Source organism: Myxine glutinosa, chromosome 13, assembly GCF_964187855.1.
Source record: "Myxine glutinosa chromosome 13, kmMyxGlut1.1, whole genome shotgun sequence".
Taxonomy (NCBI): domain Eukaryota; kingdom Metazoa; phylum Chordata; class Myxini; order Myxiniformes; family Myxinidae; genus Myxine; species Myxine glutinosa.
In genome coordinates, this window is record NC_136273.1 from 61587114 (window position 1) to 61611987 (window position 24874).

The 24874-nt window shown below is 41.5% G+C and overlaps 1 protein-coding gene across 5 annotated transcripts in view; it reads right to left on the reverse strand.

The window, feature by feature from the left end:
* LOC137438987 (muscleblind-like protein 3) overlaps nt 1–24874 on the reverse strand; it is a 139323-nt gene that overhangs the window by 93648 nt on the left and 20801 nt on the right. The window contains exon 1 of one of the 5 annotated variants that reach the window (XM_078767589.1): nt 21400–21420. The exons of 3 other annotated variants lie outside the window; for them this stretch is intronic. The gene's annotated coding sequence lies outside the window, so the exon portion shown is untranslated. Of the gene's footprint in view, nt 1–19585; nt 19705–21399; nt 21421–24874 lie in introns of those variants that run through there. One more of the 5 variants, XM_078767588.1, reaches the window with a different exon arrangement.

The following is a 24874-nucleotide window of genomic DNA, read 5'->3' on the forward strand; positions in this document are numbered from 1 at the left end:
GAAGCTGTGTACAATAATTGTTTTATTTGTGTAATTAAAAGAAAGAAATAATAATCGTAAAATAATTAATTTGATTAGTAATTAATTTCATCCAGATCTGTAACTTTTTAGAAATCAATTAATTAATTAATCGAAAGTTAAATAATTAATTGATTAATCAATAAATCAAAAATACCGTTTATAGCCAAAGCACGTGCTCACTATTTTGCCCAAATATCAGCTTCCCAGCTCAAAGGATGGCTGAGATATCACCCAGACAAACAAGAAAACAAGAAAGAGAACAAATGGAGTGAAAACGGAGTACTCACTTTTGGCGTGCGTCATCGCTGGGCCCCCTTCGGTGCCCAACGATGACGTCATGCAGCTTTGAGACCCACGTGAGACATGAAGTACATCGAAGATATAAAAGTGTGTTCAGTGAAAGTGAAAGCAAGTTCGTAGTTACAATTAGTTCATTCGGTAAAGTAAATAAATAATGGAATAATGGATACAATGCAGGCATGAATGGCCAGTGTGTGTGTGTGTGTGTGTATATGTGTGTGTGTGTGTGTGTGTGTGTGTGTGTGTGTGTGTGTGTGTGTGTGTGTGTGTGTGTGTGTGTGTGTGTGTGTGTGCGCGTGAGTGTGTGTGTGTGTATATGTGTTTGTGTGTGTTTATGTGTGTGTATGTATGTATGTATGTATGTATAATAATAATAATAATTCATTTATTTTGTATAGCGCTTTTCATGAAGCCCAAAGGCGCTTTGACAGAGTGAAAAACATAATGCATAACAAAACATGAAAACAACAATTGCAAAAAGACAAGAATCAATAGGGAAATATTTAAAGCAAAAGGAGGGAGAAGGAGAAGTGATAGTCAGGGGTTAAATGCTGTGGGTTGAATGTTGAATGCAGTGCTGAACAGGTGGGTCTTTAGTGATGTTTTGAATGTGGTGAGTGAGGAGGAGTCTCTGATGGTGTGAGGTAGTGAGTTCCAGAGGGTGGGAGCAGCGATGGAGAAGGCCCTGTCCCCCCAGGATCTGAATTTTGTCCGGATGGGGGGGGGTCAGGAGGTTGGTACCAGCAGAGCGGAGGTTGCGGGTGGGAGTGTGTCTGGAGAGGAGGTCAGCCAGGTAGGATGGGGCCAGGTTATGGAGGGCTTTGTAGGTCAAGAGGAGGATTTTGTACTGGATTCTCTGGGAGATGGGGAGCCAGTGAAGCTTGTAAAGGACGGGGGTGATGTGGTCACGGGTCCGGGAATGGGTGAGTAGACGGGCAGCGGAGTTCTGAATGTATTGGAGTTTATTGGTGATTGTTGAGGGTGAACCATAGAGGAGGCTATTGCAGTAGTCCAGACGGGAGGCGATGAAGGCGTGGATGAGGGTTTCTGCAGCCGTGGAGGAGAGGGATGAGCGGAGACGGGCGATGTTTTTCAGGTGAAAGAAGGCTGTCTTTGTGATCTATTTAGTGTATTTGTCGAAGGAGTGTATGTATGTATGTATGTGTGTGTGTGTGTGTGTGTGTGTGTGTGTGTGTGTGTGTGTGTGTGTGTGTGTGTGTGTTTGAGGTTTGCAATTTAAATAAAGTTGAATATGGGATGTTGTGAAATTAACATAATTTACAGCAATCCTTTAAATTATTTATATTTAAGTTTAGGAACAACCGATACTGTACAATTAATTAAGTGTGTGTGTGTGTGTGTGTGTGTGTGTGTGTGTGTGTGTGTGTGCCTGTGAATAAAAGAGAGAGATAGAATTGTAAGGAACAGAAATGAAAAAACGAGATGTGTGTGTGTGTGTGTGTGTATGTATGTGTGTGTATGTGTATGTGTGTGTGTGTGTGTGTGTGTTTACGTTTTCTCACACATGCATGTTTTTCCAACTGTCTCATGACAACCTTTCCCAACATGTCCTGCTAACAACCACACATGTTTAAGCTTAGATACACCAACTTACATAGCACAACCAGACGTACAGGCTCATTGAGCCATGTTATGGCCAAAGTAAACAGTTTGCAAGAATGGGATCGCATGCAGTTATCTCTCTCAAACACAGACTTAACTCCAACAAGGCTCCTGCACATCATCAGAAACATTATATACTCAATCTGTCCTCTTCTTCACCACAAAATATGCATTTTCTCACTGAGCAATGGATGAATTTCTCAAACTTCAAACAGAAGGTCAAGAAGACGTCTCTGTCCCTTCAATTTTTTTACAATGACCTAAGGCCCTTGGGTATAGTTTATTCATTGAGGACATGATGCATGATAACAGCACATCAATGCACTTTTACATACATTCCTGGGACATTTGGAAACAATAGGGAAATCAAGATGGTTCTGGGTTTTCTTATTCAGTTAGGGGCAAAAGTTCGAGGCTCGTGTAAAAGCTAGCACATTAAATACACATTAACACATAAAACATAATAAAGGGAGGGGGAGACAAGATGGGGAGAGAGAGAGGGAAGCACACAAGCACAACAGTAGAGAACAGGGACATCAGGAGATCTGTGGAGGGGAGAGGGGTGGGAGGGGGGGAGGGAAGGGGTACACGGTATAAAACAAATTGACACTACCAGGAATTTCAGGAATGAAGTCTGGGATTGAAAGAGGTGGATTTGGGGTGTATTAACGGGCATAGAAAAGATCAAGGTTTTGGATGGGGGGAGATGAGAGATGGTGGTGAACAGCTGTTTTAAAGACCTGGAGGGGGAGAGAGATTGAAGAGAGTGAGGGAGTTTGTTCCAGAGGCGGGAAAAAAGAGGAATGAAAGAGTGAAGGTGAGCAGAGAGTCTTTATTTCGGTAGTTTAACCATAAGAGGCTTGCTGGCAGATCTTGTGCGACCTGTAGGAATATTTGGGGGACACAACACAGACAGAGCAGGAGGAACTAGGCCGGAGAGGAGTCGGTAGAAGACAGAAATACCACCAACCTGCCTGCGGTGAGTGAGTGAGAGGCCCTTGGAGTTAGCTTCATCGCAGGAGATTCCAATGATTCTGAATGCTTTGGTTTCTACAGCGTGAAGTCGAGCTAGGTGTGAAGCAGGTGCACCAGCCCAGAAGGGAGGGCAGTATTCCATCAAGCTTCGGATGAAAGCCTTGCATGTGGTGAGGAGCTCAGAGGTGCCAAGGAAGGACTTCGCATGACGGAGGATGCCCAGTCGGCGACTGGCTTTGGAGGCCAGCTTGGAAATGTGGTTTGCCCAGGAAAGATCATGGCAGATAGTGAGACACAAAAACTTGAGCGACAGAACTTCTTTAACCCTCTGGAGTCTACTCTGGGCGGTAATTGCGCGGTAAATTTGAATGCGGTTAGAGCCGATAAATTCGGCTTGTAGACATTTCGGCGCATGCGCGAAGCCGATAGAATCGGCTTGTAGACTCCAGTGGGTTAAGAGGATTGTTTAGAAAGTAGACGGGAGGGTTGTCCAGACGGTCTTTTCAGAGAGACATAGTGAGGGTGTGAGATTTGTCACGATTGAAATACATGTTCCACTTGTTTGACCAGTTTGTGATTTTGTCTAGGTCTGCAGAGTGAGGAGGCGCATGCAGACTGCCCATCTGAGCGATGAGATATGGAGTATGGCATTTAGCTTTTTCACGTGCGGTGTCGACTGTGTAGCCGTTTGAGGTAATGGAGGGGATGGAAGGTGAAAAAACATGTTCACCTACCATCGAAAATGGAATGGTGAACATTTATTACTTGCAAAATCGAAGATATTTCACGTATATTGGTTGGTCTTGTGCGTTATTTTGTCTGTTTGTCTGTTTGTATGTCAATCGCCTACAGGTCACAAGTTTAAACCAATCGTCATGAAACTTTACCATGTTGTCGAAGTAGTCACAACTGAGAAGTCTATTGATTTTGAAGTCAAAGGTCAAAGGTCATCTTGAGGTCCAATTTCTAAAATTGTCAATTTTCATCCGATTGACTTGAAAACTAAACAGCGATTGCATAGTGCCTCAATGAAAAAAAACAACAACTATTTTTGAAGCGAAAAGGTCAAAGTCAACTCAAGGTCAAACGTATAAAATCATCAATTTTCATATGAAAAATTATCAAGTTTCTTCGTGTTAACTTGAAAATTCAACAGCAATTACACAGTGCATCACTGAATTGGGAAGCCAACTCTTTTTAGTTCAAAAGGTCAAAGGTCAACTCAAAGTCAAACTTCTAAAATCATAAATTTTCATCTGAAACATTATCAATTTTCATCCAATGAACCTGAAAATTTAACAGCGATTGCATAGTGCATCACCGAATTGGGAAAGCAACTATTTTGAGGTCAAAAGGTCAACTCAAGGTCAAGCTCATAAAATCATCAATTTTTAATCTGAAAGATAATAATCAATTTTCATCCGATTAACCTGAGCTTTGATTAAGATTGTCAATCCTAATCTTCATGAATATGAACAATTTGATGTATCCATGGCAACCTTTTTGGGGGGAGGGGTGAGCGGGGCAGGATGGATTTTGCAAGTATCGTGTTCTGCACGACGTCTTTCGTGTTTATTTATTTATCAGTGCAGTTATCAAGCAAAGCGCATGGAAGATTAGAACAACAGGGGACAATGTATCAACAAACAAAATGTGGCAAAGGTAAAACAGTGAGGCAAGATTAAAAAAAAGACACATGACAGCATAAAGAGAGCACATTGTAGAATCAGGTTGAAAAGAGGGTATCAGTGGGTAAAAGTCAGTAGTGGGGTAGAGTTGGGCAGCAGACTTAAAATGCTGTACATAAAAGTTTGAGACGTTGAAATCAGGGAGACAATTCCACAAAAGATGTTCAATTTAGACTTTGGGAAGAAAACAAAAAAGGTTTACTGGCAGAATAGAGTGGGTAAAACACTGCAAGGCCACCAACCTGCCTCGGGTGAGCAAGAAGCAGATGCAGAGTCTCAGCTTCTTGATGTGAAATTCCAATGACATAGTCGGCCTTATATTCCAAGGCTTTGAGTGGGGTAATATGGGAATCAGCAGCAACAGCACACAACAGGGAGCCATATTTCATGGGACTTTGGATTAAGGCTTTGTACAACATTACAAGCTGAGAATGGCAGAGAAAGGATTTGGCCCTGCGGAGAAATCCGAGACAGAAATCTGGCGAGGAGAGGTGAACTGCCCAAGATAGCTGATAAATGTGGCCCAGGAGCTCTGGAGATTGTACATCTTCCAGAGGCTAGCCACATAAGGAAGTTGGGGATTTGCCTGCCAGTCCTTATGGAGGGAGAAGGTGAGAGGAAAATTTTTTTATGCTTCCGCTGACAAAGTCGGCATTATGTTTTTGGGTTTTCCGTCCAACTGTCCATCCGTCCACGTGCGTCCGACCGTCCATGATGGGTTTACGTTACCGTGATAACTTGAGAATGGCTGAAGGGATCTAAGTAAAACTTGGTGCAGGTACGTATAATGAGGTAAAGATGAACCGATTCGATTTGGAGATCATGAGGGTCAAAGGTCAAGGGTTATGTTCGGTAAAAATCCTGTTATCGTGATAAATGTGAACCAGTTATGGGATTTTGACCAAAGTTGGTACAAGTATGTGTTATGATGCAAAGATGAACTGATTAGATTTCTGCATCAAGAGGTGAAAAGTCAAAGGTCAGAGTCTTTAGTGGGTTTATAACTTGAGAACAGTTGAAGGGATCCAAGTCAAACTTGGTACAGGTGTGTATAATGATGTAAAGATGAACTGATTAGACTTTGAGGTCAAGAGGTCAAATGTCAGATGTCCCATTATTAAAACTTCTGTTATTAAGCTAACTTGTGAACCAGTCATGGGATGTTGACCAAGCTTGGTAAAATTATATATTATGATGCAAAGATGAACTGATTGGATTTTGGGGTCAATAGGTCAATGGTCAGAGGTCATGTTAGGTTACAATTATTTTGTTAATGTTGCTGACATAACAGAAGGGTATCCATCTGTCGCTGACATAACAGAAGCAGCGTATGCAAGATGCAATGGCCTGGGCGAAAGCGGACCTGATAGTCAGTGATTAAATGGTTCGAGAAAAGATGAGTCTTGAGGTCTGCTGCAATCATACACTCCATGGTTTTGCTTATGATGGGAAGAGGACTGACTGGTGTATAATTAAGATGATCAGTTTTTGCACCATATTATCAAGTGGGAAAACGTTCGTGATTGTGTATAATGCAGGCAGGTGGCCTTCAGTCAATCACTTGAAAATTAACTGGGAGAGAGAAGTAGACAAGGTGGACAAATAATTTTTGAGTATTATGACACCGATGCTGTCCGGGTTAATGACAGGTGTCCGGTTAGGAGTCATTGTGACTCCATCCTCCGATGTACTCGAGAGACAGACTATCAACTGCCACCAAGTGTTTGTGGATGCTGAGGATGGAATGGAACCACAACATTCATTCAGCTTTTTGGACAGACTGCAGGTGCCCACTAGTGGGGTTAGCTTTGCAGGAGGAAAAGGAAAGGTGCTCCTCTGGCAATTGTCTCACTGCATGAAGCATTGCACCAGGAATGAGATGTTTGGCAGGTAGCTGGGGCGTGAAGGTAGAAGGATAGAGAGAGAGTAGTTGTTGGGAAAGAGAGAGAGAGTAGTTGTTGGGAAAGAGAGAGAGAGAGTAGTTGTTGGGAAAGAGAGAGAGAGTAGTTGTTGGGAAAGAGAGAGAGAGTAGTTGTTGGGAAAGAGAGAGAGAGTAGTTGTTGGGAAAGAGAGAGAGAGAGAGAGAGAGAGAGAGAGAGAGAGAGAAAGAAAGAGAAAGAAAGAAAGGAAGAAAGAAAGAAAGAAAGAGAGAGAGTAAGTAAGTAAATAAGTACAGTTTGCTGAGAAATGGGAGCCAGACTGCCTGTGTCTAAAGATGAAGGGATAGGGGATAAGTCAGTGGGAGAGATGTTGGACTGCAGGCCAGACCAGTTTTCGTATTAAACTTCGTGACGTGGCAATGCCTGGGTCGATCCCTGGATATCACCAGGGAAACACACTTTCAATAATACATGATCTGAGGAGCTAGGGGATCAGAGGATGAGTAGGAAAGGTTGGGAGGAAAATGGCACATAATCCAGTTAAGCAAAGAGTGGCAGCCAGTTGGGGAAATATGGGTTTGGAATCCAGCATCTTGGTTGAGGCCATAACTCTCACAAGAGGCCCTGGCTGCATAACCATGGATAATGATGTATGGTGCAACACCAAGTCAGCTGAAATGGTGACAGTTAAAGTCAACACAGTACAACATGAGAGAATTAGGATGAGAGGATAAGAGAGGGTCGAAATTGGCTGAGAGAACCTCATATATATATTTTAAAAATAACCACCTTTAGAGGCCATTTTTCCCCGCAAAGCGGGGGTTGGCCTTTTTCGGGAACCGTGGTTGTTGTTGTTTTTTGGTCCCCTTTTTGAAGCAATGTTTTACCACCGGATGCCCTTCCTGACGCCAACCCTTTTTGCCGCCTTTAACGACAAACAGGGAATTACCAGTGAACTGGTACTCAATTAGCCGACCTCGGAAGGATGACAGGCTGAGTCAACCCCCCTCGTGTTAATTCAGCGATCGACCGGGATTACGAACCCAGGATCCTAGGATCCTAAGCCGGCACCCTAGCCGCTAGCCCAACACCAGGGTTACAATCATACATGGAGTCATTATGGTTAAGAGGGTGATCAACCAAACACATAAACAAGACATTTCTCCAGAGAAGGATGCAGATCCAGAGATATTCCACAGGGAATGGTGGGTTGGGACCAGGCAGGTCAGGAACTACAAGAAAGGGAGCTTCTGGTGTAGACTGCAACCATGTCACCAGCATGAGCATTATATGTCTTACAACCATAGATAAAATAACCAGGGAGGGAGATAAGAAAATGGGGCATCAACCTGTAGGGAGAGTTCCAGGAGATTGGAGCATAATCCTTTGATGTTAATGGAACAGCTGTAAATAGCTAAGTGGTGCACGGTTAAGTGTGTAGGATGGGTGGTTTGAGGGATGGGTGGGTCATGGAGTGAGGAGAGGGAGGAGTGGGGTTGGGGCAAAGACCATGGTTTTCAGTATGCAGGTAATGGGGGTGGGGGCACAGGAAGTGGTGCTCTGGGTTTAGGTGTGGGTGAGAGCAGAAGAGGCAGTGGATGGGGTTGATAGGGAAAGATGGACATGTGCATCTATATTTGGGGCGAGACAGTTTCCATCTCAGGATACCTAAATCAGCAATACGAGCACACGCCGCTGCTGGGGTGAAAGGTAGGGTTATTGAAAGCTAACAGACAGGCAACACTGTACCTGTGTGCTCCCTGGTTATGAATGGGCCTATTTATTACCTCAAAAGGGAAAAGGGGGGAAACAGAAGTGAGCATAGTGGAAGGGTGGGAAGGAGTCATAGGAACAGGAAGATGGGGGAGAGGAAAGACGAATAAATAGCAAAGGATTCAACTTTGCTTGGCTGAGGAGAAAACAGGATCACAGTTATATATATACAGTCACGTGAAAAAGTAAGTACACCCCATGTAAAGTTTTGACTTTTTCAACACATTTCAACATACAGCTACTTTTTTTTTTTTTTTTTTTTTTTTTTTTTTTTTTTTTTTTTTTTTTTTTTTTTTTTTTTTTTTTTTTTTTTTTTTTTTTTTTTTTTTTTGTATACAATATCGAGGCTCGTGAAAGAGCGAACATTAATCACACAGAAAGACAAACCGACACATAAAACATATAACATAGGGAGCGGTAGACAAGATGGGGAGAGAGGGGGAAGGACACAAACACAACATTTGAGAGCAGGGACCGAGAGACATGGAGACATCGAGAGATCTGAGAGAGGGCGAGGGCTTTGGGGGGGGGGGGGGCGTGGGAAGGGGGCAGTGGGAGAGGTATAAAACATATGGACACTGCCAGGACTTCCAGGAAAGAAGTTGGAATTTCAAACAAGGTGGATCTGGGGTGATCTTGGGGGAGAGGAAACACTTGTAGATGATCAAATACTTGATCTTCATTTCAACAATATTGATAGATAAAGGTGATATAATATAACAAATATCATGAAACATTTACATTTTGTAGTCCATTGTATAATTTAAATAAACATAAATGCAAATTTCGCATGTGGAAAAAGTAAGTACACCCTTGGCTCCAATAGGTGGTATTGCCCCCTTTTGGCAGAAACAACCTCAAGTCGGCATTTCTTATAACTGTCTACCAGTCTCTGATATCGACTGGGAGAAATTTTTGCCCACTCCTCCATGCAGAATTCTTTCAGCTGTGCAATGTTTGACGGTTTCTTGCATGCAAAGCTCATTTCAAATCCCCCCACAACATCTCGATGGGATATAGATCCGGGCTTTGACTTGGCCATTCCAGAACCCTCCATTTCTTTCTTTTCAGCCATTCCTTGGTGGATTTACTGGTACGTTTAGGGTCATTATCATGTTGCAAGGTCCACCTTCGGTTGAGCTTCAACTTTCCGACAGATGGCCTCACATTATCCTCAAGCACCGTCTGGTACAATGAAGAATTCATAGTGGATTCTATGATGGTGAGCTGCCCAGGCCCTGATGCAGCAAAGCTGCCCCAAACCATAATATTTCCACCACCATACTTTACAGTTGGTATCAGGTTCTTGTGGTCAAATACTCTTAGGTTTTCGCCAAACATGTCTTCTGGTACTGTGGCCAAATAGCTCTACCTTTGACTCATCTGTCTAGAGCACATTGTTCCAGAAGTGCTGGTCTTTGCCTAGGTGTTCATTTGCAAACTTTAGTCTTCACCGTGATGTTCTTTCTGGACAGCAAAGGTTTCCTCCTGGCACACCTCCCATGTAGATCAAATTTGTGCAGCCTCTTTCTGATGGTAGACGCGTGCACTTTGACATCAACAGTGGCAAGAGCTACCTGTAGGTCCCGTGATGACATTCTGGGGTTCTTAGAGACTTCTTTCAGCATCTTGCGGTCTGCTCTCAGGCTGAACTTGCTAGGGTGGCCTGGCCTGAACAAGTTGACAGTTGTTTGGAATCTTCTCCACTTGTAGATGATCTTCCGGACAGTCGAATGATTGATTTCAAATTGTTTGGAGATCTTTTTAAATCCCTTCCCAGACTCGTAGGCATCTATAACCTTCTTTCTGAAGGCCTCAGAGAGCTCTTTTGATCTAGGCATGGTGACACCGCACACTTCAACACCAAAGAGCAAACCAAACTAAATGTCTGAGGTTTAAATAAGACAGGTTCCTCCAAGATCCTCTCTAATGATGTTCTGATCATTTGCACCTGAGCTGGTGCACCTGATTCTAATTTTAGGTATTTGAAGTAGTGATAAATGTAGGGGTGTACTTACTTTTTCCACATGCAAAATTTGCATTTATGTTTATTTAAATTATACAATGGACTACAAAATGTAAATGTTTCATGATATTTGTTATATTATATCACCTTTATCTTTCAATATTGTTGAAATGAAGATCAAATAGCTGTATGTTGAAATATGTTTAAAAAGTCAAAACTTTACATGGGGTGCACTTACTTTTTCACGTGACTTTATATATATAACTGTGATCCTGTTTTCTGTGATATATAACTGTGATATATATATATATATATATATATATATATATATATATATATATATATATATATATATATATATATATATATATATATATATATATATATATATATTGTTGTGGATATGAGAATGTTTTTTTTATTTTGTTGTTGTGGTAAAATGTTGTTGTAAAAGGTTGTTGTAAAATATCACCCCTCCTCCCTCCGTTGTGGTTGTATAAAGGTCAAAGGGCGTTCCCGTAGTTAGTCCATAAAAACATACATGCAGGACACGATATATCCTTTCTTTTGACAGTTATATCCTTATTATGTGTATTAGCGTAAGGCTGTGTCTTCCATTAATTGAAATACTCCATTGCACCAGTGAAAGAGATAGATTCCCTTCCATTCCCCCCTTTCCGTCAATTGCAATTCGAAGCGCCTTCCGCATTTTGGTCGGTTTTTCCCTTCATCCGCCATTGACCACGAGGCTCGAGTCGGGGAAGAAAGGCGTGTCTCCACCTCGTCATAGAGGGGAGGAGTGAGCCCGCCCCACTCGACCAACCATGAGCCAGGGGTTCGGCTAGAGAGGGCGGAGGAAGAGCGATCGGGGAGGGTCGCAAAGGTTGAGGGGCGGGGGCCTATATAACCCAAGGCAGGGCGTGTCCAAAAAGAGAGATGCGTTTTTACAGAGGAGAGCAGAAGACAGAAAGGCCTGGAGTTGGACTTTGAGTTGGTCTGAGTTGGTTGGGAGTCGGTCGTCAAGTGCAGAGTGGTGAAGAGTCAGTCAGGAGAGGTGGTGGTCAAGTGGTTGCGTTGGTTGCGGTGAGGAGTCGGTGGTAAAGAGTGAGGGACCAAGAAAGAGAGAGAAAGAGTCCTGAAGCAAGAGAGGAAGTTGTTGGACTGGGTGGGACTAAGGAAGGAGAGAGAACCCGTCACACCAATCCCCCAAGCTCCGCGTTGGCTCCACCAAGCGTTCAGCTCCACCAAGCTCCGCGTTGGCTCCACCAAGCGTTCAGCTCCACCAAGCTCCGCGTTGGCTCCACCAAGCGTTCAGCTCCACCAAGCTCCGCGTTGGCTCCACCAAGCGTTCACCTCCAGCCATCCACCTCCTGCAATTCCCCGTGTGAGTCGTCTTTTGTTTGTTCTGTCCTGGGTTAATTAAGTCTGTATAAGCTAGTATTTTCCCTGTGTCACCTGCGTCTTATGTGCTTGTAAATAAACGTGACTGCTTTCTTTTTGCTTGTGTGTAAATAGTCAATAAATTCAGTCGTATTTCCAAACCTTTCTTTGCCTTCGTTTTCCTCTTTGCATTGCGTCGTTTTCGTCTTTTCCCTCATTGAGCAGCTGGGGTGCGATACGGCCAAAGTCTGGGTGAATCGGGTGAGTTTTGTTAGGTCGCGGTCTTACACCACCGCTCGGTCTATAACATCTAACCGCGATCTATAACAATATATATATGCATATATACATATATATATATATATATATATATATATACATATACATATATATATATATATATATATATATATGTATATATATATATATATATATATATATATGTGTGTATATATGTTTATATACAGTGCATTCAGAATGTATTCAGACCCCTTCACTTTTTTCACATTTTGTTATGTTGCAGCCTTCTGCTGAAATAGTTTAAATTCATTTTTTCCCTCATCAATCTACACTCAATACCCCATAATGACAAAGAGAAAACAGGATTTTAGAAAGTTTTGCAAGTTTATTCAAAAGAAGAAACTGAAATATCACATTGACATAAGTATTCATACCCTTTGCTATGATGCTTGAAATTTATCTCGGGTGCCTCCCATTTCTCTTGATCATCTTTCAGATGTTTCTACACCTTGATTGGAGTCCACCTGTGGTAAATTAAATTGATTGGACATGATTTGGAAAGGCACACACCTGTCTATATAAGGTCTCACAGCTGACAATGCATATCAGAGCAAAAACCAAGCCATGAGGTCGAAGGAACTGCCTGCAGAGCTCAGAGACAGGATTGTGTTGAGGCACAGATCTGGGGAAGCCTACAGAAAAAAATCTCTGCGGCATTGAAGGTTCCCAAGAGCACATTGGCCTCCATAATTCTTAAATGGAAGAAGTTTGGAACAACCAAGTCTCTTCCTAGAGCTGGCCGCCCAGCCAAACTGAGCAATCGGGGGAGAAGGGCCTTGGTAAGAGAGGTGGCCAAGAACCCGATGGTCACTCTGGCTGAGCTTAAGAGATCCTGTGTGGAGATGGGAGAAACTTCCAGAAGGGCAACCATCACTGCAACACCCAACCGATCTGGGCTTTATGGCAGAGTGGCCAGACGGAAGCCTCTCCTCAGTGAAAGAGACATGAAAGCCCACATAATCTTGTTTCTCACAGTCTGAGAGTCCTTTAAGGTGCTTTGTTTTGCCAATTCCAAGCCCGTCCTGACATTTTTACTTCTTTTTGAATGAATTTACTACGATAATTCAGCTTTTACTCGCAGCCGTAGAAGATTGACTACTATAATTCAGCTCAGCTTGTAATTGCGAAATGGGCCCAGCCTGGCCGAGGCGGCCTCGACCGGCCTTGCCACCTAGCCTAAAACCTTCCCGGGACCCGTCCCGACATTTTTTGTTTCAGAGGTTTGCTCCTATCTTTCACCGTTCAGGAGATTAGCGCGTGCAGACAAACAATCAAACAAACAAACAAAAACTTTCTTTTATATATATATATATATAAGATAAACCTATATATTGATATGAGCAGGAAGGATGAGGAAGGCATTCAAGAGAGAGAGAGAGAAAGAGAAAGAATAAAGAAAAGTGAAGACCATAAAGAGACAAGTAGATATCAAGAGAAAACAAGGTTTATAAAAATGGAAATTTGTTTCTGTGTAATTTTTTTCATGGATTTCTTTGATAGGGATAAGAGAATAAAATAAGAAAGTGATGTGAGCAGAAAATAGAGATAAAGGTGTGGCGAGGTGTGAAGGAACCAACCATTTGGAACATGAACCATGTCCACAGATAATTAAAGATTAACATCATAGGAATACACAAAGATAATTCAAAGATGTAAGGGTGCCTGGGCCTGGCCATACCCAAGGGCCAGAGCTTATCTGATGGCACATCTGCTCTCCATACTTGTATCATCTTGAGAAACAGGTTTCGTTGCTAAAATGCCACTGTACACGGTGTTTAAACGAACAGTTTGGGGGCGAATGAGAAAGGCAGAGAGCAGCGATGGAGACAGAGAAAGCAAAAAAAGAACAAATCGATACCATAGAGGCCTTGTGAGAAACATGAACCGATAACGAAAAACACTGTGGAAAGATGTACGGCAGCAGGGAACTCTCAAGGACTCAGTCATGTCGGTGATGTTTGACAAATGTAAAAACTACATTTACAATAAGCGAACACTCCATAATCCAAGAGGTAGAACTGAGCTCTGCAGGAGCGAAGGAAATCGGCACCCAAAGGCCGTGTAACGTGTAACCAGGAATGGAAAAAGATTAGAAATAGGACTGAGGCCTGTAGACTTTTCCTCCCTTTCCTGAAATCTTTTTTTTTTTTTTTTTGTATACAAGATCGAGGCTCGTGAAAGAGCGAACATTAATCACACAGAAAGACAAACCGACACATAAAACATATAACATCGGGAGCGGTAGACAAGATGGGGAGAGAGGAGGAAGGACACAAACACAACATTTGAGAGCAGGGACCGAGAGACATGGAGACATCGAGAGATCTGAGAGAGGGCGAGGGCTTTGGGGGGGGGGGGGGGGCGGCATGGGAAGGGGGCGGTGGGAGAGGTATAAAACATATGGACACTGCCAGGACTTCCAGGAAAGAAGTTGGAATTTCAAACAAGGTGGATCTGGGGTGAATTAGCGGGGGTAGAAAAGATCAAGGTTTTGGATGGGGGAAGATAAGAGATGGTGGTGAACAGCTGTTTTAAAGACCTGGAGGGAGGAGTGGGATTGAAGGGAGTGTGGGAGTTTGTTCCAGAGGCGGGAGAAAAGAGGAATGAAGGAGTGAAGGTGAGCAGAGAGTCGAGATTTTGGCAGTTTAACCATCAGAGGCTTGCTGGCAGATCTTGTGCGACCTGTAGGAATATTTCGGGGACAGAGCACAGAGAGAGCTGGGGGAGCAAGGCCGGAGAGGAGTCGGTAGAAGACAGAAAGACCACCTACCTGCCTGCGGTGAGTGAGTGAAAGGCCCTCAGAGATAGCTTCATCGCGGGAGATTCCAATGATTCTGAAAGCTTTGGTTTCAACAGCGTGAAGCCGAGCTAGGTGTGAGGCAGGAGCACCAGCCCATAGGGGAGAACAGTATTCCATTGAGCTGCGGATGAAAGCCTTGTATGTGGTGAGGAGCTCAGGTGTGCCTAGGAAGGACTTCGCACGACGGAGGATGCCCAGTCGGCGACTGGCTTTGCAGGCCAGAATATCTATATCCTAGCCTCGGTGCGCCATGACATCATTAAAACCCGGCTTCGTAAAGCCGAGCAATGAATTCGGGTGGTTTGGTCGCCTGCAGGTTGAATCCGTCCGGATTTCGGTTCAAGGGAGGTGGTTTGGTCCGGCCGAGATTCCACGCACCAGCTCGGCGCGGCTATGGCTATATCAAGATATAGATATCTTGCTTCACTTTGTTCCTCAACAGCTCCGCAGCATCAATCATGGGTGTCAGCATCCATCATCATCACACCTTCTCAGCCTAATTAATCTGCTTAACTTGATTAGTTTTACCCATATACTCTTGAATACTTGACTTGTAGCCAGCATGGTAAATGCACATCTTCCTGGTCTTTCCCTGAAAACTTGCAAGGTGTTGATCCACAGGTGCATCACCTCACAATTGCTGATGCTACTCAACCTCTTCTGTTCTCTTTTTCCTCCACATCTTCGTTGCACCTTTCTTCTCTTGATTTGCTCCTTGAATATTGAATGAATCTTGGCAGAGAAGTGAGAAGCTTCAACACTCAACTCAACCAGCTGAGTTTGCTGGCCTGAGTTGGTGTTCCCATCTGAGCGCTTTGCCAATTATTGTACCATATCCTAGGTATAAATCCTATATACTGACTTATCCACTATCCATTCATGTACATTAATGTACTTTTGGCCATGTTGATATTTTGGCCAATGATGACCTCAAAAATAGTTGGGGGTTGAATTCAGTTTGCTGATATGAAAATCCTATTCAAATTTCAAGTCAATCGGATGAAAATTGAGAATTTTAGAAACTTGAATAAAAGTGGTTGACCTTTGGCCTATGTTGACCTTGTGACTTATGATGACCTCAAAAATAGTTGGTGGTTGAATTCAGTTAACTGATATGAAAATCCGATTCAAATTTCAAGTCAATTGGATGAAAATTGAGGATTTTAGAAATCTGTAAAAAGTGGTTGACCTTTGGCCTATGATGACCTTGTGACTTATGATGACCTCAAAAATAGTTGGTGGTTGAATTCAGTTAACTGATATGAAAATCCGATTCAAATTTCAAGTCAATTGGATGAAAATTGAGGATTTTAGAAACTTGAAGAAAATTGGTTGACCTTTTGGCCGATGTTGATCTCAAAAATAGTTGGTGGTTGAATTCAGTTAACTGATATGAAAATCCGATTCAAATTTCAAGTCAATTGGATGAAAATTGAGGATTTTAGAAATCTGTAAAAAGTGGTTGACCTTTGGCCTATGATGACCTTGTGACTTATGTTGACCACAACAAATAGTTGTTTGTTGAATTCAGTTAACTGATATGAAAATCATATTCAAATTTCAAGTCAATTGGATGAAAATTGAGAATTTTAGAAACTTGCAGAAAAGTGGTTGACCTTTGGCCAATGTTGACCTTGTGACCTATGATGAGCTCAAAAATAGTTGGTGGTTGAATTCAGTTAACTGATATGAAAATCCTTTTCAAATTTCAAGCCAATCAGATGAAAATTGAGGATTTTAGAAATCTGAAAAAAGTGGTTGACCTTTGGCCTATAATGACCTTGTAACTTATGTTGACCACAAAAAATAGTTGTTTGTTGAATTTAGTTAACTGATATGAAAATCCTATTCAAAGTTCAAGTCAATTGGATGAAAATTGAGGATTTTAGAAACTTGAAGAAAATTGGTTGACCTTTTGGCCGATGTTGATCTCAAAAGTAGTTTGTGGTTGAATTCAGTTAGCTGATATGTAAATCCTATTCAAATTTCAAGTCAATCGGATGAAAATTGAGAATTTTAGAAACTTGAATAAAAGTGGTTGACCTTTGGCCTATGTTGACCTTGTGACTTATGATGACCTCAAAAATAGTTGGTGGTTGAATTCAGTTAACTGATATGAAAATCCAATTAAAATTTCAAGTCAATTGGATGAAAATTGAGGATTTTAGAAATCTGTAAAAAGTGGTTGACCTTTGGCCTATGATGACCTTGTGACTTATGTTGACCACAACAAATAGTTGTTTGTTGAATTCAGTTAACTGATATGAAAATCCTATTCAAATTTCAAGTCAATTGGATGAAAATTGAGAATTTTAGAAACTTGCAGAAAAGTGGTTGGCCTTTGGCCTATGTTGACCTTGTGACTTATGATGACCTCAAAAATAGTTGGTGGTTGAATTCAGTTAACTGATATGAAAATCCGATTCAAATTTCAAGTCAATTGGATGAAAATTGAGGATTTTAGAAATCTGTAAAAAGTGGTTGACCTTTGGCCTATGATGACCTTGTGACTTATGTTGACCACAACAAATAGTTGTTTGTTGAATTCAGTTAACTGATATGAAAATCCTATTCAAATTTCAAGTCAATTGGATGAAAATTGAGAATTTTAGAAACTTGCAGAAAAGTGGTTGACCTTTGGCCTATGTTGACCTTGTGACCTATGATGAGCTCAAAAATAGTTGGTGGTTGAATTCAGTTAACTGATATGAAAATCCTTTTCAAATTTCAAGCCAATCAGATGAAAATTGAGGATTTTAGAAATCTGAAAAAAGTGGTTGACCTTTGGCCTATAATGACCTTGTAACTTATGTTGACCACAAAAAATAGTTGTTTGTTGAATTCAGTTAACTGATATGAAAATCCTATTCAAAGTTCAAGTCAATTGGATGAAAATTGAGGATTTTAGAAACTTGAAGAAAATTGGTTGACCTTTTGGCCGATGTTGATCTCAAAAGTAGTTGGTGGTTGAATTCAGTGAACTGATATGAAAATCCTATTCAAATTTCAAGTCAATTGGATGAAAATTGAGAATTTTAGAAACTTGAGTGGTTGACCTTTGGCCTATGTTGACCTTGTGACTTATGATGACCTCAAAAGTAGTTGGTGGTTGAATTCAGTTAGCTGATATGTAAATCCTATTCAAATTTCAAGTCAATTGGATGAAAATTGAGAATTTTAGAAACTTGAGTGGTTGACCTTTGGCCTATGTTGACCTTGTGACTTATGATGACCTCAAAAATAGTTGGTGGTTGAATTCAGTTAACTGATATGAAAATCCGATTCAAATTTCAAGTCAATTGGATGAAAATTGAGGATTTTAGAAACTTGAAGAAAATTGGTTGACCTTTTGGCCGATGTTGATCTCAAAAGTAGTTGGTGGTTGAATTCAGTTAGCTGATATGTAAATCCTATTCAAATTTCAAGTCAATTGGATGAAAATTGAGAATTTTAGAAATTTGAGTGGTTGACCTTTGGCCTATGTTGACCTTGTGACTTATGATGACCTCAAAAGTAGTTGGTGGTTGAATTCAGTTAGCTGATATGAAAATCCGATTCAAATTTCAAGTCAATTGGATGAAAATTGAGTATTTTAGAAACTTGAAGAAAATTGGTTGACCTTTTGGCCGATGATGACCTCAAAAGTAGTTGGTGGTTGAATTCAGTTAACTGATATGAAAATCCTATTCAAATTTCAAGTCAATCGGATGAAAATTGAGAATTTTAGAAATTTGAGTGGTTGACCTTTGGCCTATGTTGACCTTGTGACTTATGATGACCTCAAAAGTAGTTGGTGGTTGAATTCAGTTAGCTGATATGAAAATCCGATTCAAATTTCAAGTCAATCGGATGAAAATTGAGGATTTTAGAAACTTGAAGAAAATTGGTTGACCTTTTGGCCGATGTTGATCTCAAAAGTAGTTGGTGGTTGAATTCAGTTAACTGATATGTAAATCCTATTCAAATTTCAAGTCAATTGGATGAAAATTGAGAATTTTAGCAATTTGAAAAAGTGGTTGACCTTTGGCCTATGTTTACCATTTGACCTAAAAAATAAATATGATACTGTTGGACCACATACTCTACCATTTGGTGAAGTTTCGTGAAGATCGGTTTAGAATTGTGACCTGCAGGCAAGTATAAGTGAGCGGACAGACAAACACACACAAACACACAAACCGGAGTGATCAACATACTTGTCAAAAAAAATGTTTTTTGCCAAGTAATAAATAAAATAAAACAATAAAATAAATATAAAACAGTCTGGATAAAATACGTCTTAAAGGATTGCTAAAAGTGTTGTGGCAATGACAGTGATACAGGAAAATAAGTCATCTTGATAATCCTGCCTGGACACTAGCGTCAAAGTGGAAGAAGCGTCAAAGTGGCAGAAGCGTCAAAGTGGAAGAAGCGTCAAAGTGGAAGAAGCGTCAAAGTGTTCCCAGCACAAAGCCTCGTTTCAACCATCGAGTCATTCTGCCCCAACGGGAGGAATAATTAAGGCTAAGTGTGATATCGAAAGTCATTTAGTCGAGGTGAGAGCTTGGTGTAAATCCCTTATCTAGCTCTATGGCAAAGGGTGTGAACACAGGGTATGAGGGTTGGGCACAGATCAATGCCCAAGCAGTATATATACACATAATCCTATTGAAAAGAAACTTTATAGAGATCAGAATTTGCCCTTTTGAACCAGAAACAGCACAGACACTTTATAGGAACACGTACTCGTGCACCATGCATGAACGAGCCTCAGTTCTGCCAAAGCAGTTTCCTGGCTAGGGTTGCAATCCTGGAGGTATTGGCACTCTAAGTGTGATGTCATTTATCAAGATGCTCAGCAGGAATTTGTGATAGGTTGAGGTTGCCGGCGATATCTCACCTACTGTTCACGAAAGACACCGTGGGATCTCCAACATCCACCAACTAATCCTGGAAGACGGGACATCCAGTTTAACATCCATCCCAGGGATGGCACACATGTTGACGCCTGGCCTGTGAAACGTCGGGATGAGAGTTTGTAGCTGCGGGACAGGATTCGAACATGGGCTAGAAAGCTCAGAGAGGAATGCGCATACTTCTAGGTGAGACTAAATAAAATACGAGTGTTCCTTATGTGTATTTCAATTCAATCTTGTGTTACCTGCAGTACAGACACCATGGTAAGGGTTTGATCCTTTAAAAGCATAGCTATGTTTAGTGGGTGGCATAGAACCCACAGAGCGAGGGGTGAGGAAGGGAGTGAGGGTGAGTGGAAGGGGGTTCATCACCTTTTCGTTAAATATATGCTGGTGAATGTGCCGTTCATCACGTTTCTGAGTTAAGTGTAATGCCGATCAGGAAGAAGAAGAAGCCGTACTACCAACTTCGTTCACTTCCGGAATTGTTTGATTTATTTGTATTCAAATGTCTGGTGATTGTTTTGTATTTATTTATGTGAATGTGTACTTGTATATAACTGTCTTTTATTTAAAAAGGATTAGGCACTATCGAGCGATTATTATTATTTTTTAAACTCCAAAAAACGTTTCTTTTTTTTCAATTTTTTTGTTGCCTAAAACACTCCCAGGCACTCACCGATGAACCTCTGAAAGTTTGACGAAGATCCGTTTAGCCATCTCTGAGAAAAATGACGACACACAGACAGACACACAGACAGACCAACAGCTCTCTTATATAGTAGATAAGGCACGGAGATAGTAAAGCATGTGTTCGGTAACTCAGCTGGTTACAATTCACAGTGCATATCAGAATTTTCCTGATGAAGTTACACAGAAATCCAAGAGATTTCAAATCGGAAAACACAACTAGTGTAACAGGTAACAGCACCCACAATCATCGGGCCTGCAGTTACTGCAGAGGTAACGTTGCTTGCTACACCGCAGCCTCATGCGTTGCAAAGGTTTGCATTCCACGGCGGAGCCACGTAACCACATGCATAATGCATAGGCCGCACTGCTGCATCGTAATGCTCAGATCCACATCAGCGGTTGCTAAAGATAGGAACAGTGAAGTCTCCGAGGACAGCATCGCAGAGCCAGGCCTGGGCCTGGCCATGGGCTTATCTGATGCACTCTGCCCCTCAATACTTGTGTCATCTTGATGAACGACTCCACTACGAGGCTGCACAAAACCAATCCTAAGTGATGTCTAAACAAGCAACAGTGTATGGAAATACATACAGATCTGAACCAGGACCCCAGATTCATCTAAACTGACCGCAGTCTCATGTAGGCCAAAAAAAAGGTCATTGCTGATGTGAACGGTCCAAGGGCGGCATGGTGGATAGACACGGTATGTCGACTGCATACAAAATGCTCAGACTATTCCCGATACACCTTGTACTTCGCTCACCGTCTATTCATGCAGGAATAAAGCCAAGCGAGGTCATTATTCAGCAGAGTCAATAGTGCTCTTAAGAGGCCTGCGTTTAAGAAAGGGATTGGCAATTAGATTGAAAATATGAACTAGTGAGACATGTTAATGAAAGGTTTCGGTAGAAGAAGAAGATAGAAAAGGGGACGGTCAGATTTAGTCATGTAGACAAGTCGAATTCAAAAAATGTGAAGGGAGGAAGCCAAAGATGAGGAGGGTCAAACAGGAACAGGAAATGAGGAATGGAAGAAAGTGAGACGGGTCGTAAGAGAGTCTGTTCCGGCATGTCGATTGCTTCATGGTAAAACGGGAACCACACACCGTCGGGGGTGGATAATTCAATAGGTGGAGAGCCCCGGCATCTGATGCAAACGGCTGCGCATAATGGCTCAGAACTCAGCTCGATGCATCGTTAAATCTGGTTTTCAACATCACGGTCCACAAACACCAGCTTGCTCGACATCGTGCAAACATTTCCATGAGAACTGCAACGGCAAACAACAAGATGTCCGGCACGCGACGTACGAGAGAATTGTGTGCAGGCCTTGTGAAAGGAAATGCAGTGGGAGTGAAGAGGAAATGGATATGTGTGGGTGCATTGCATTTCACCAGGAACTACCCCTCTTGTTGTAAACTACAATTAATTATCATCTTCTCCTCCTCGTAAAACCCTCCTCCAAAATAGTTTGGAAAACTCCACATCGCTACATCCGAGAACCAATGACAATGTAATGGCTGCGGAACGATAGGTCATCGACATATTGCATTCGATAGTGAGGTAAGGGTTGGCAGGGTGGGATGAAAATAGAGGATATTGAAAAGAAGAAAGAAAAGGGAGGAGGAAGAAGGAGGGAGGAGGAATGTGTAGGATGTACAGGGAAAGGGATTACACGTTTTAGCATTCCATCACAGTCAATTGGTGGACTCCGGTCTCCTTTACATTCCTATTACTTACTCCCCTATATTGTAGAATGTGGATGATAGATGGACAACAATGGAGCTTGATAGTATCAGATATGATCTCATACTGGGAGGCACACCATACATCATGGAGTCTCGCACTCTCACAGGTGTGCCATGGCCGTTAATCGTAATGAGGATAGGTGGTCGTTACACTGGGCCCATAGAGGGAATTAGTAATTGGACCAGGATGCTGGCTCACAGGCAGACCATTAGCGCATGTTACCACGGAATCCTTAAAATCTACAAATGAGTACAAACAGATGAGATGGACGACTTAACATCGTGAAAGAGGGTTGGACTCCATGATGCAGAACCCCTTATGGGAATTGTCCTGGAGTGCAGTCTTAATCAATTAAAATTCTGTTTCCTGTCGGGAATGACATACACGTCAGACAGATTCTCGTGTGAATTTCCCGAATTTATTTCTTGATTTTCTGGCATGTCTGAACATCAATTTTGATCTCCATTTGAGACATACAATTCGCAGACACAGTGACATTATGGTTAAAGAGTCCGCTCGGGATTTGGGAGGTCGCTGACACAAACCTGACCCCGGCTGGGTCATACCAAAGACTTTAAAATGGAACATGCTGCTTCCTCGCTTGTCAATCAGCATTTAGAGAATAAAGCATGGACAAACCCTGTGGGTTCACATTCATGAGGGAGTGTGGGGAGGAGCAGAGGAAGGAGGGAAATTTCCTATTAATTGCCCTGCCGACTACAGAGAGAAGTGTCACCTGTACCCAGAAGGCTCTGGGAAGTAACGTCACTTCTGCCAAGTCCTATGTTGTTTAATGTTTGTGTTTGTGTGTGTGGGTGGGGGTTGAGGGGAAGGGACGGATTGCTCTTCCATGAGCCTTGGACCTGTAAACAAAAAAAAAACTAGAACAATGCGACTGTGTCGCCATTATGCCTCCGCTTAGTCCCACAATGGGTAGATGCCCTCGCTCACTGTCATGAAAATAAACAAGTTTGATTTAAATCCCTTCAGCTGTTTTCAAATATCACATTTCCACCAGCCATGACAAGTTTCACATCAATCGATGAAGCAGTTTCAGAGAAGAGATTTTAAAAAATAAACATTTTTGGCTGGTATACCACTTCACCTATGATGTCATCAATATCATGCTTTTGTTCCCCATTGGGAGTACTTGACAATGTGGCAAGTTTCAAATTTTTCCATTCAGCGGTTTCCAAGAATTTTTTTTTTAATTCTTTGCTTTTAACCCAAGATGGCTGCCATACCATGTGATCTATGGTCACAATTATCATAAAAACATTCTGCATGGGTGTCATACCTACCCTGAAAGTTTAGTCTCAATCGGACATGTGGTTGCTGAGAAAAACAAGGTGAAAAACAAACAAAACAAGGAAAATCCCAGACGGACGGATGGACGGACAGATGGACGGACAACCCGAAAACATAATGCCTCCGGTGACAAAGTTATTTGCTTTAGGACATCATAGATAAATTGATAACTCAGACTACTCAGACAAAGTCGCTGGAGGCATAAAAAGGTGTAAACTATATTAAATTATCATCTTATATCATGAAATGAAATGGGCTGTTCTGTAAGGAAAGTAAAGGTGGCGTGGGAATGGTGGAAAACAATGTGTTGTTAACATTTAGAAAACCTGAGTGTCTGTTTATCAAATGTTTTGAACACTTTATAATGTAGCCATCTCCACCACAAGGAACGTTGTTTAAGACAAATCAATCATTTTATGCAGAGAGTTTGTGATACAATTGTTAGCGATACAAAAGCAATTCAGTCTGATTCACTTGTTACCTTCGCCACAAAAGGTTTGAGGTTGTGTTTTCACTCCTGTTTGTCTGTCTTTCTGTGAGCATAATATCTCAAAAAGTTATCAACGGATTCATATGAAATTTGGTGGGCAGATTGGGTGTCTGGATTCGATTTTGGTGAAGATCTGGATCCGGATCTGATAATTTTTTACGTGTTTCTTTACCATTGAGTCATTGGGCCAACAACTATATATATATATATATATATATATATATATATATATATATATATATATGGCAGATTGGGTGTCTGGATTCGATTTTGGTGAAGATCTGGATCTGATAATATTTTACGTGTTTCTTTACCATTGAGTCATTGGGCCAACAACTATATACTATATATATATATATATATATATATATATATATATATATATATATATCTCAAAAAATTATGGACGGATTTGGACGAAACTTAGTGGACAGGTTGTGCATGTGACAAGGATGAATTGATTTGGTTTCGGGAAAATCCGGATTCCAGATCCAAGAACTTTTTAAATTGTACATAGTGATTCTTCACCATTGAGAGATGGGGCCAAAAACGATATGGGGCATGACATTGCAAAAGGTTTTGGACAGATTATGACAAAACAAAGTGGATGAGTTGGGTCGGTGACAAGAACAAGCCGATTAGATTTTGGTTCAGGTCCGGATGCAGATCTGGCCTATTAGTGGGGTACAAAACGTAAACTATAACGCCACTCAGTAGAGCGCATACTTCCGCCGTGGGTTTGGTTGGAATAATACGTTTTGTTTGACATCCCCTCTCCCCAAAACAATAAATGAAAATGAAAGTAAGCCCTAACTGTCAGAGAATTTATTTTGATATATCTCGGAATTAGAGGAGGAAAACATCATTTAAGAATAAGAATCAAAGCTTTAATGCAGTAAAACAGAAAAAATCTTTCCCAAAAAAAATTCCAAAAAAAATTCCGGGTTCCAGAATAATCTCCTGAGCTTCACCAAAAACTAATCAATTCTTCCTTATCCCAAGGGCAATCATCCCACCAACTTTCATCCAAATCC